Here is a 14,332-nt window from a genome sequence, read left to right as displayed (position 1 = left end):
AATCTTTTGTGGTGTGACCATGCAATTCTGTGTAAGCTGTTATGCAGTTATAGAAAAAACATCTAGATCAGAATCAAAAACTAAACAATGCTCATGAATAAATGTTCAGCAGGTCCAATAAATTAGCCATGTATAAAAGAAATATGAAATGCCTTATTCTTGTTTACACTTCATCAATAAACTTGTTTCGTGTCCTGTGACCATAGCAATTGCGTTTGAGTAGCAAATCTTGTTTTCTACTCAACATTCCTTCTACCAGTGTTATCAGATTTTACCACCAGGCCAGAAAGGCCAAAGTTTCAGATTAGTGAGATTAAATTCAGTCCAGAAAGTGTGTTTTACTCCAGAATAATACTGGCGATTTCATCCTGTAAGTCACTATAGCAACTATAATAATTACACATTATTAAAATAAAATAAAAATAAATAAAAAAATGAATAAATAAATTAATTTAATTTAAATAAATCCACACATTATATGATATAACAACTGGACAATGTGGTCAAGTAATACTTCCTCACAGAAAAACTTTATGATCAAACAAGATAACCAGAAAAGGTAACAGGACAACACTTGAACCAAAACCACAGTCTTCAGTTACAGCCTATATTTTTGGCCCGGGCTTCTTAGCGAAATTGCTCAAGCTCTGTCATATATGGAGAAAACAAATTAATCATTTAAATCTTGCCACAGATTTGCAACAGGATTGAGGTGTGGTCTTCTGATGGAGCAATTCTATTACATAAAATGTTGGTTTTGAACCACTTCAGTGTATCCTTGGCTATATACATTGGGTTCATGTTCTGTAGAAAACATGAGACTTCACCCAAGTCTCAGTTGTGACTGGAACAAATTTTCTTCCAAAAAATGGCACAACAATGGATTTGATAGACCATGGATCATAAAATTTTATACAAACTCATAGAGTCTGTCAGCTTGAGTGCACAGTGTCATTAAAGCCAAAAAAAGGGACAATAAGAAATTCTAAAATTTATTTTGAAAATATTTAATACATACTACTTTACAAGTGAATGAAATAATGAAATAATTAGTTAGTTCCTGTTATCAATTATGTTGTAGCAGCTAGAAACAGATTTTCCTTTCTTTTTTCCTCTTGAAATTTAAAATGGGAAGAAAGCACCTTCTCAGGTTACATAGAAACCGCAAAGCTTTCAGGACTGGAAAACCTAGCTGCAGCTTTACCTCTGACTAAAGTACTCACGATAGACATTCCTTCCCTAAAGGTTAAATATCTTACAGAAAACCTCAATATCCTCACACCTCACAGAATCCACCATCAAGTCCCTGTGCAAGCAGGTACAAATGATAAATGATTAGAATTAATATCAATATGTGATTTGCTCTAAAGGCAAAACTATTTGTGCTACACCTTCTGAATAATGAGAAAGAAGAACCCAGAACCCACTTATCTTGAACGTTTACATTGGCTGTGCAGATGATCAATACACAAAATAACATTTTATGTATGCTGTACCTCCATCACTGAGCATCTGAAGGCTTCGGCATGATGAGTTAGTGTTAAATCTATAAAGTACTGAGCTAATTTAAGAGTTGCTCAGTATTGCTCCTGATAACACAACTCCAATTGACTATATATGACTGTAGAAAGGACATTATTTATAATCACATTTTCTGGTGTCACCAAAATGAGGATGGGTTCCCTTTTGAGTCTGGTTTCTCTTAAACTTTTCTTCCTTTTTCCATCTAAGGGAGGTTTTCCTTGACGCAGTTGCCTCAGGCTTTCTCATTAGGGATAAATACAAAAAAATTTCTAAAAAGTCTAATATTAATCCTGAACTTTTTTTTTCTTCTATATTTCTTATGTTCTGTAAAGCTCCTTTGAGACAATGCCCATTGTTGAAAGCGCTATACAAATAAAATTGAATTGAATTGAATGAAGGCAGAAGCTGCAAGAGAAAGAACCTTTGTGTTTCCAAGGTGTCTAATTATGTAGAAACATTTTCTATAACTGTGAGAGTGAACAGACATGCTGTTGCTGTGTGATAGATGAAGGGGAGGGGGAAAAAGGTTTAATAAACAATAGTGCAAGCAAATATTTGTATGTTTTTAAATATGGTGCGTTTGTGATAAGGGAAAGGATTGCTTTTGTGTGTTCTAGGTAAAAGTCATGTGTAGATTGAAGCACTGTCCACTAAGAGGAGCCATTTGCCTTATGTTTAGCTGGAACCTTATTCACACACACTCACATTTTCCTTTCATTGCTGCTCAGTGCCAGGTGATGCCATGGAATCAGATCTCACTGGAGTCTTCACATAAAACTTGTTTTTGTTTTTTTTCCACCTACTTTTAACTCAAAAATGCTCCATATTCATAAACTAGAACATTCACTTTATTCAGATGATCAGTACATCATCAACAGCTGCGAGTCTGTGCTGCGTCTTTGGTCCCAGTGTAATTTTTGTTCTTATTTCCACTTCATTTTCTTTAAATTTTAGCATTATAAAATGTCTTTTGTACTACATTTTCTGAATGTACTTTAATGAAGGAAAGAAAGTTCACTTCAGAGGAAAGAAAAACATTTAATACAGCCGCAGTTTAGACTTCTACTAAAAGTTGCAAGTAAATTTTTTCCAATTAAAGTCAAGTAAACATTAGAAATCATACAGATACAGCAAAAAAAAACACTACGTATATGCATTTCTTTATTAAAGATATTGAGCGTATGGCAGAAAATTGGTCTCTAATGAGTGTAAATAGTGAAATTGATGCCCATTTTAATATTAATTTAAGTCCTTTTTGAATATTAGCTATTTTTTTCAAGGCAAACATATAAGTTAGAACAATTACCTCAAAAGAACAAATACAGTATGTACCACAAATAGAGAAGGGAAAAAAGGAAAAGAACACTTTAGAAAAATATGCCAAGCATACATCAAAGCAAAGATAATTACCAAACCCAACAAAACTCCACAAACAAAGCTACCTAACTAACCACAAACCAACGGAAAAGAAATAAAGAAAAATGGCACTTACACCATTCCAGCAGGAGTCATTAGTACAAGACAAAATACTAATATTAAGCATTTAAATAATAGACATAGACTATCATGAGCCCATCACGTGCAAGTCCAGCATGGTGCTGGCTCCCCCTAGTGAGAGGGAGGGAAGATACAAACAATTTAAAAAAGAGAGAGCAAGAAATAGAAAAAGAAGGGCAAGAAGCAAAGTGTATATGTTTTATGTTCAATATAAAAAATTTGAATTTGTGAAAATGAATAAAAAACGGTATGTGTTCTAAACAGATACAAATACAGATAAAAAATGCCAATACTCTTGCAGCTTAAAGGGTCATCTGTATTACTTTCCTTTCTTTCTTCATGTCCTTCCAGAACTCAATTCTGTTACATCATTTGATCTATTTATATTAAGTGAACCAAAGTAAGGATTCAATAAGAAATATACCTTTTTTTTTTTCTTTTTTTTTTACATTAAAATGCTTCCTGTGTGACATGGACAGATCTAGTGAATAATAAATAATAAGATATGCTCAGTCAGATAAGATCGTGTGCACCATTGCAAATGCATTTGTAACTTGAATTTAAAGTGTATTGCATACAGGGAGACTTTATGACTTATTGATGAAGTGGTTCAAACATTGCACAGTCTGTATGAAATGTGTGGTTTGAATGCAGGATAGTTATAGTCTGCAGTGAGCAGGTTGTCACCAATGGGACGGGAACACAGTAGGAACAGTTCTCAGCAAAGCAGTAACACGGACATGATGTTGTGCTAATAAAACTAAGGATAAGAATAAGAATGGCGTGTCATTTGGATGCCACTTTTCATTAACTCTGATAAGCAGTAGTATGAATGAATCAGGCGAGAGTTCTGGGATCTTTTTAAATACTGTGCATATCTACGACCCACTGAACATGCGGGCTAATGTATACGTGTGCAGTTAGACACCATTTCTTATCATTTCCCATCTGGAATGTCTGCTTTGTCCTATATCTTTTCATCAGGACTGCTGATACCTGGTGGTGTTCTCAACCCAGGTGTGGCCAAAGGATCTGAGGTGAAAGTACCTGAATTCTTTACTTAAATAAAAGTTAGATTACTGGTCTGAATAAAGTCTCTGTTAAACAATTAACTAAATGCTTGAAAGTAAAAAAACAAAAGAAAATTATCACACATTTAATTGCACATTGATTTCATTTACTGCTGGCAAATTAATGCCTCTTTCACCATGAAACCAAGGAGTTTAGCCTTTGGCTAACTAACATTAGGTTTATTCCTAATCTCTTGAATCGTAGCTAGCATGACAACTCTGCTGAATGCTAATAGCAAGCTAACATTGGAGAGATAATGAATTAGTTATGGCTAACTGACAACAGCTTTATTTCTCATGTTTGCTAGCATGATAAGATAAAGGCAAGATGAATATGATTAGCTAGCTAACATGTTTAAAAATAGGAATTAACTATGGCTTACTAATAACAGTTTTATCCATAATCTCTCCAACATTAGCTAGCATGATAATAACCTTGAGAATTCAAACTAGCTGAATAGCTAGCTGTCCCAATACAAACTGCTGTGATAAATATAAAGGGTACACAGCAACAGATAGATGGATATTAGATCTAATTCCTAATTCCAAATCTGTTCAAGTTTAAATTCAGATTAACTTGCAGCTGTTTTATGTAATGAAGAGTGGTATTTTCTTAAAGCGCAGTAAGTAGATTCTTTTCCCTTTTTTTAAATTTAGCAAATATAAACATTAAATGAAAGAATAATTTACTAACACAGAACAGTAGTAGCTGTAATTAGGTTAGTTACTACACATGTTCAACAGTAGCTTTTTAGGTGCTTATAATTTCTAGCAAGGCTCGTACATAGCCACACACACACACACACACACACACATACACACACCACAGGCACCCAAATACCCCAGGAGTGCTTGCATCATTATCTGTTTCCATTAATGGATATGGTAGAGAGGAGCTGAGAAATTGTTCATTGCAATAGAGACTGTTGGAACTACATGGTTGCTGCATATCAGGGAAAGCTGGATTACACCATCAGTCCCTATCATATTAAGATATTAATATACAGTTTAATTTTGGGCGTCTACATTGAATTATTTACAGCCAACCAATATGTTAAGCTAAAGTATTTTTGACTTTTGGGGAGCCAAGTGGAACAGCACTACTAATGGCCATGTGATTAATACATAGAATGGAGTGAAGAACATTTATATTTATGGCATTTGGCTGGTGCCATTATCCAGAGCGACTTACAGAATAGCTTTGAAGTGTCTTTTAATGAATAGATCCTGATCCTGGTTGACTAGCTCACAGATTAAGAACACCAGTCTAAAAACTCGGTTGAGGAGGTACTATAGCAAGGAAAGCACTTTTAAGTGCTACTTCAGTAAGAGGTAGGTCTTTAGATACTGCTTGAAGACAGCCAGTGAGTCAGCCATCTAAGGGAAGTTCATTCCAGCACAAAGAAGTACTTAGGCTGGGGCTGATTTCTGTTTACACCAAACTGTAGATTCATACAGCATATCAGTGAAAATCATGTCAGGTGATTGCACTTAGTGTCACGCCCCTAGATCTCTTCTACGCTTAGGGGGTGATATTTTTCAGCCTGCTTCGACATATCCGTAGCACTTCATCAGCAGTGATTGAGAAGATGCATGTCGTTAGTGTAATGAATGTGAATGAGGTGTATAACTTATGCTTTTATCCTTTAACTTTCTCCCTGGAGGAGAAAGTAAAAGTAGATAGACTAAATGTGAATTGTCCAAGTAAAGCACAAATTACACAAGAGGACAGATGACAAAGGATTTGGTTGGAATTAAATGGTTCATTTCTGTTTGGTATTCAGAGGGAACATGGTATATACCCAGTAAGGCATTATGGGCTTTAAACAAATCACAAATGCAGAAATCACAATGGCAGAAATCTTGATTGCAACCACCTATCTACCCTTTAAGCTTGTGTATAATAGTTTAAGCATACTATTCTTATTTGTTTGTCATTATATAATGCATTACTGAACCTTAATAGTTACTAACAAGCTATAGTAACTGACAAGCTATTGATGGATATTATGGCTATTATATTTTTTCCTACCATGGTTTTCTAACTATGGTATTAAACTATGGTATTGTTGCATATAAAATATGTGCTTACGCAATAGAACAAGCCATGAGTATGTCTTTTGGTAACATTTCTTAGACTGGGCTCTATATTTAATGAACAGGAAGACTGCAACAGCCTGCATATTGTTCAGAACTGACTCTCATTAGCATCAGGCTGAAGTGTGAGTGAGCGGGTTTTATATTCATGTAGTGCTCAAGCTTTCAGAGTCCAGACATTCGTGACAATACCAGCACATCCTCTGCATACGAATATATAATGTGATACCAGCAAATGGCCTTGTGGAAATACATATCAGCTTCACTGCATCTGCAAAGCCAGATTTCCCAAAAGGGACAATATTATTGTTCTGATTCATCAATTTCAATGGAGTTTGTTCCATTAATATAACAACAATTTGTTATAATTAGAATAATTGACTGTGTAATGAATTAAAGGCTGAATAAATATTTGAATATTTAGCTAGACTTCATGTGTTACAAGACCACTGACTCAGATGGTGCCAGTTGTACATATTCTATATTATTTTGACTATCCAGTTTTCTATAAAAGCTAAGGGTTAGTAGTATTATGACACAGCACTGGGTGGCACTGAGTACCCACTGGGTGGCAGTGTTGGAGAAGGAATAACATGTTCTACATTCACACGCTTGGTGCTTGTAAGTCTCACTGAAATACAAAGATTGCGAAACTGTATCTAGTAAAATGTCTACTAAAATATGCACATTGCTAAAATTGGCCAAATTTGTTCCAGAATCTGCCTTTCTAAAACACCTCGTTGACAAGTGGCATGCAAAACAAGGGCATGACTACCGCGTCCCCTCAAAACATCCTACGCGGAAACCTGCTCACACATGTCACCGGAGAAAAATCAAGCAATCAAAATGCTAAGTTGAAGTTGAGTAAGGGGAAAGGTGCGAAAGTATCATTTTGTCATGTATAAAGTTGCACTACACATGCAAATTGAAGGGTGCTGAAAATAAGGCCTCTGTTTTGACTTAATTCAGTGCCCCTTCCTATGCCCATCTGTCCTTTTCATGCACTTGAATGGCAGTGACACAGACGCTTGTTTAAATGTCATGGCTCCTGGTAGTGACATTTTAGTGAATCTGTAACATGCTACCTGCAAACTTTTTTTATTAGATGCTCTTCCCATCAGCCCCACACACATTCTTTATTGATAACACTGGAAGCGCCTGGTTTGTTGACTGTTTACATGAACACTAATAATCTGACCATTATCAGATTTCAGCAGTTATCAGATTATTCAAGTGGCCATGTCAACTACATACTCATATCTTAAATCAGATTAAGACTGTTATTGGATTTCAAGAAATAACATTAAACCACCTGGATTTCAGGCCATTAATCGGGTAGCTCAGTAGATGTACAGATAGGTAACAAAGAAAAAAAAAATGTTATGCTGGAGAGATTTTGCTTGAATGGTTTAAGCCCACTTGTCCCCTTAAAGAGAAGGGTCAATACAAAATCAATAGAAATGTATGCAGCTGATCAACTGGTTACATTTCTATCCAGGTGGGGGTGTCTCTTTCATCCATAAGGCATAAGAGCTTAGTGAATGCTTTGAGGAGGAGGAAATCATATGCTGTGACCTTCAGAGTCACTAGATCTCAAGCCACTTGAATACCCCTGGGAGATTTGGAGTGGTGTGTTAGAAAGCCACCAGCATCAAAACACCAGCTGAGGAAATATCTTTCGGAAGAATGGCATTCGACCCTTCAGTGAACTTCCAAGAAGAATCTATGCTAAAGCACATTGGTGGCTTATATTTTTGCATAGATTAGTTGAAGATAACAGACTATTGTAGGTAAATTAATTAAACTGAATCTTAAACATTAACAGATAAGATAAGATTTTGATATTGCTTTCTTGTACCATGAGATGAGTATATGATTTCAAAAACAAGGCTAGCAAGACTTAGCACCAAAATGCAGTATGAGACTTCACACAGAAACGAGAAACAGCAGGATACTACATAAACAAATGAAAAATGAATAATCAAAGAATAAACACAGAACAGGTGCAAACATATGGGGAACAAACCAATGACTGGACAGGGATGAAGACAGGATCAAAAACGAAATATAGGGCTTGTTGCCAAGGGGGAATCCTTGACAGCTATTTTCTTTGCTTAACAAAGCAACTGAGACAATTAATCCTCTTCTTAAGCATCTTAAGAATATTCTCCACTGTCAGGAACTGGCTTGTACCAAAGACAATACTACCATAGATTTGTCTGTGATTGTGCTAAAACAGTTAAACCTCTGAATGGTCTGTTAAAAGGAGAATTTTCCACAAGGAAAAGACACTCCAACTATAGACACAAAACCAGATGGAAGTCACTGGTGAACAGATGGAACAAGAAATGTCAGTTTGCTTTTTTAGGGCATTGTAGCGAAGTGAACCAGCTGAAGTTGCCATATATACTCTATGCTGAGATTGGGTGCAACGTTATATCAGGATCAAGACGCCAAAGCTCTTATGCAAGTTGTAGCCTGACTAGAAGTGAGAAAATCTACCCTGCCAAAAGTCTGGATTTTTAGAGCCCTTAAATGGGCTGTTAGTGTAAAATTTCACGATTATTTCTATAGCAAGTTCTTCCTGACAAATAAACCATTAACCCCTAAAAGCTCTGGTAGATAACAAGCACTGCATCACATCCTTTCACAGATATGAGTCATACCTTCTGTTTGATGCAACACATTCTTTTAATTACATGGGCTGAAATTATTTTTGTCCTCATCACTGTTGCTTTGTCCAAAATTTAGAGCCTATCTAAAGAGTAACATGCTACTCAAAGGCTTTTTCACTAGATGTTCTTACTCAAGTGGTTATTTGGATGATTATGAGTCACTATTTTAAAGTACCAGTACTTGATTGAGCCTTTTTTTGGCTATTCTGCCCACTTCTCTTCACTACTTATGGTAAATTTACCGAGGGAAATCAGATTACTGCAAAGAAAATGATCGACCGGTTTAAAATGCACTTAAGTAATATGATATTGATAATACTCTGGGTCTACATAAGTCGGTAAAAAACATCCGATGCCTTGATGTACATGAGATACATCCTACAGTTGCTTTGCAATCTACATAATAGACAATAAACAAAATGAAGAAGAATGGAGTGTTTTTTTGTTTTAGTTTTTTTCACAAAAGATCAGCTAACAACTTTAACCTGATAGAAGATATCATATCATATTCAAGATATTTTATTTGATCAAGTACAAAGTTATATACGGTATATGTGGCTACTCGTCCATAGACTGTGCATATAAATAAACTCAATTTTAACGAAATTAACTAATTTACTAGGTTATTTACATGTTACTATAAATCGTCTTGCAACAGTCACGAATTCCTCCTTCCAGACATAAAGAGCATTGCATTCATGTTCTGTTTGTTCATGGCATGCGGTGTTGTTTTGACATGTGCCTTTGTTTTGATTTATAGTCTTGTTTCTATTCCAACCTGTCAGTGATGTATTTCCCTTTTGTCTTCACCCTATTGTTTGTTTAGATCTTAATTAGTTTGTCTATTTATACTATGTTGTGACTTTGTCTTGCCGCAAAGTCACAACATGCATTTGTGTATGTCTCATCGTGCGATTGTGTTGCTTTTAAAGCTTGTTCGATGTCTTAGATCTATTTGTACCTTGTGGTGTCTTTGTCAAGGTACAAAGTTTAATTGTATATTTTTTTTTGTAGGTAAGTTTGGACCCTCTGTACATTTTTGATTATGGATATATCTTGTCTGGTGCCAAAACTATTGGTTTAGTCATTTGATTTGTACCCAACACCTCCTACCTGAGACAGATCTAGAGAACGTCCACACATTGCATAAGAATATTTCTACATTGTAATGTGGTAGTGTATAATTATTTCCTAATTAATGTAATTAAACATCATTTAACTCTGTTGGCATTCTGATGAGGCCCTTTTAATTTAGCTAAATGGAAGAAAGGTGATCTGTCCTGGATCCAGTTCCTCCCCTCCACTGGGTCTCATCATTAACCAACAACAATTGAGAGATTAACAACCTTATGAATGCTTATTTGCTGCTGAATGTAAATAATCCCAGCTAATGTCAGGTAATTATTTAAGCTGCAGATGAAATGACTTGGCACCTCATAGCAGTGACGGCTTAGAGGTAAGAATGCCAGTAAATAACTACATTAGCCTTTAAATGGTGGAATGCTCATGATAGTGCTAGTAGCAAGCGAATAGAAACGGTGGTATTTTTATGTTCAGTTATAAAAGCAGCCATAGCAACTAGACCCACTACAAATGAGAGAATGCAAAAGCTGTTCAAAGGATTACAAAAAATCCAGAGACAGCTTTTAGCAAAACATATGAATGGATTGTATTAGAGATTACTTTAATGATATTCAGAAAAACAGATGCAAAAAATCTGAATCATCACCTTTTTCCTATGATAAAACATTTTCATTTTGATGGAAATGGTCTCTACTAGGATGACTCCACCCCCATCCACAAGGCACAAGGGCTCGCTGAATGGTTTGATGAGGATGGAAATGATACAAATCATATGTTATGGCCTTCACAGACAACAGATCCTAACCAATTGAACAACTGTAATAGATTTTAGAGAGACATACAGTATTAAACAATATCTTTTACCGCTATCACCAAAACACCATTTGACACCAATTTTGCCACCAATTTTGCCGCATTCAACATTCAAGATTGTAACTTGTAATTCCTGGCCATAGAAGAAAAATAATAAACCACCTCAACATGAATTTCCTACAAACCTGGCATGGTCTCTTCAACTCCAACTTCCTCTGAGGTCATCAAGTGATGGCAAACCACCCTGTTTGTACACAGCATCATCAGTAGACAATGTAACACTTCTTCTCTTTATTACAGTTAACTGCCTTAATAAATCACCACCACTTCAATGGCGATCATCTTTTTATGACAGTATACCTGGTCTTTTTTTTTTCTTACTTGGGAGGCACTGGCTTACAGACGGACTTAATGGTTAGCATGTTTGCCTTGCCTCGTTTCGGTTCCTGTGTGCTCCTGGTGCTGTAACACTATGTAGGATAAGCAGTACAGAAAATGGATGGATGAATATATATATAATATATATATTATCTGACCTAATGTATGCCATTAATGGATAAACATAGGAGCAGATCCTTATTAAGATAGTCTGTCATCTTCAAGAGTCATTAGCGCTGATTAATTTTCTGCATTAATGCACAGTGGAAAGGAACTCAGGCCTTTTTTTATTGGATGAAAATGATTCTACTGTGATGTTGATCCCATATCACATGATCAGACTGATTTAAGAGTCGAAACTTATCCTAGGCCCCCCATATCACCAGATCTAATAATTAAAACTGTTCAACTGGCTATGTAAAACAGAAAGTGGAATAGACATCAACCTCCAACATCAAGGAACTGGGGACATTTTTTCTTGATGGATGGGCCAATAACCTGCCATGAGATGGTCCAGGGCTTCTTTATCTTCACTCCTTCATCATGAACTGAGGCTGTTAACAAGACAAAAGTCACAAAACTGTCATACAAACTATTATGTACCTGATACTATTATGTATTGTTTGACCATGAATACAAAAATTTAGATCACATAAAAATCATTCGTGACTCCGTTTTGTAAATTCTGTTTTTCCATCCTGATGTTCAGAGGAAGAAGTTCAGAGGAAGAATGGCACACAAGTCATCTATTATTAATAAACAACTTTATTAGACACACAGAACCTATTGTTACAAGAACCAATAAAAAGATTATAACACACTCTAGCCACCATGATGGCTTGCACTCACAAACATTATTAGAGCGGCTCTCCAAGAACATTACTCATAATTCCACACTAGAACAGCCTTTGAAATTAGAGACGACAGAGTCTTAACAATACGATTTATCTTTGTAATTTTAAAGTTTGGCTAATGCAATCCTGAAATTATAGCAGCTTGAGAATCTGCACAGAAATCTTCTGTGGAATGAACCATTACAGGAAACGTCCACCCGGAAACACATTAAGTATGTGGATGGATGGATAGATAGATAGATAGATAGATACATAGATAGATAGATAGATAGATAGATAGATAGATAGATAGATAGATAGATAGATAGATAGACTGAAACAGACAATAGATTTACAATTTACAAAATGCAAATTAAGTGAACAGAATAAAAATCTAAATCAATTCATAACTGTGTGATAACCTTTGGCTTCAATCCAGCATCTTGCACACTTAGTATACTTGCACAAAGTCATGGAATTTTGCTGGATCAGAGTCAGGTGTATGATTAACCAATTATACCAAGCAGGTGCTAATGATCATCAATTTCATAATATGTAGGTTGAAGTACAGTCATTAACTGAAACAGAAACAGCTGTGTAGGAGGCTTTAAACTGGGTGAGGAACAGCCAAGCTCTGCTATGAAGGTGAGGTTGTGAGTTGTGGGAAAGTAGAAGCTCAGTGATTAATGGGTTTGGACTACACATCGGAAGGTCGCTTTTCAATCCCAGGACCATGAAGCTACCACTGCAGGGCCTCTGAACTAGGCCCTTATATATATATACAAATGTATATACATGTTATATATATATACATGTATATATATAAGGGCCTAGTTCATATATATTTTATATATATATATAAATGAACATAAATATATATATAAATGATATGAGTCACTCTGGATTACAGCATCTGAAAAATGGTCATCAACAAGGTCTCTCCGTGGCAAAGATTTCAAAGCAGCTAAACACATCTACTGTCTGGAGAAGTCTGGCCAGAAGTGGTCTTAATGGAAGAATTGTGGCCAAAATTTCATACCTACGACATGGAAACAAGGCTAAGGGACTCAACTATGCAAAACAAAAACATCTGAAGTTTGGTGGCAGCAGGTGTTCTGGTCTGATGTGTCAAAATTTTAAATATTTGCCTGTAGCAGGAGGCAGTTTTTAGCCGAAGGGCTGGAGAGCAGTATAATAATGAGCTTTTACAGGCAAAAGTGAAGCACAGTAAAAGTTCGTTGCAAGTTTGGGGATGCATTTCTGCAAATGGAGTTGGAGATTTGGTTTGGATTAATGGTGTCCTCAATGCTAAGAAATACATGCTGATATTTATCCATCATGCAATACCATCATGGAGGCTTCTGATTGGCCCTACATTTATACTCCAGCATGACAACAACCCCAAACAAACAGCCAATGTCATTAAGAACTATTTTCAGTGTAGAGAAGAACAAGGAGTCCTGAACGTGATGGTTTGGCCTCCACAGAGTCCTGATTTCAAAATGATCAAGTCTGTCTGGGATTACATGAAGAGACAGAAGGATTTGAGGCAGCCTACATGCCCGAAGATCCGTGGCTAGTTCTGCAAGATGTTTGGAACAACCTACCTGCCGAGTTCCTTCAAAAACTGTGTGCAAGTGTACCTAGAAGAATTGATTCTGTTTTGCAGGCAAAGGGTGGTCACACCAAATATTGATTTGATTTGGATTTCTCTTCTATTCATTTACTTTCCATTTTGTTCAAAATAAAAACAAACTGTTAACTCTTCTATTTTTGAAAGCATTCTTACTTTACAGCATTTTTTCACACCTGCCTAAAACTTTTGCCCTGCACTGTACATCTTAATATACATTTCCATAACCAGTAAATGAAACTTGCATGCAATCTTATATATATATTACAGTGCACTCTATTTATTTTTAATTCTTCTTTTCTTGTTATGTTAAAAATGTCCTCATTGCCTGAGTTGCAACACAAAATTCCATTGTATTGTATACAATGACAATAAAGTACATTAATTAACCCATAGTTAGTTAGATAGATAGATAGATAGATAGATAGATAGATAGATAGATAGATAGATAGATAGATAGATAGATAGATAGAGCACCCTCCACAATTATTGGCACCTTTTACTGTAGTTTTTAAAGATGATCAGAATATCCAGAAAATTTTAATTAATAATTCATGACTTCCTGTTTCCCTAGGGTATAAATATGACTTGACACAGAGGCCTATTTCTCTTATCCACTCTTCAACATGGGAAAGACATGAGAACACCCCATTCAAGTAAGGCAGATGTGTGTCAACAAAAGTCAGACATTGGCTACAAGAAAATAGCCACTTGCCAAACGTGCCCATA

The sequence above is a fragment of the Hemibagrus wyckioides genome, linkage group LG09, assembly GCF_019097595.1.
Source record: "Hemibagrus wyckioides isolate EC202008001 linkage group LG09, SWU_Hwy_1.0, whole genome shotgun sequence".
Classification (NCBI taxonomy): domain Eukaryota; kingdom Metazoa; phylum Chordata; class Actinopteri; order Siluriformes; family Bagridae; genus Hemibagrus; species Hemibagrus wyckioides.
The sequence above is the reverse complement of the archived record's forward strand: the minus strand, read 5'-3'. Positions refer to the sequence as shown.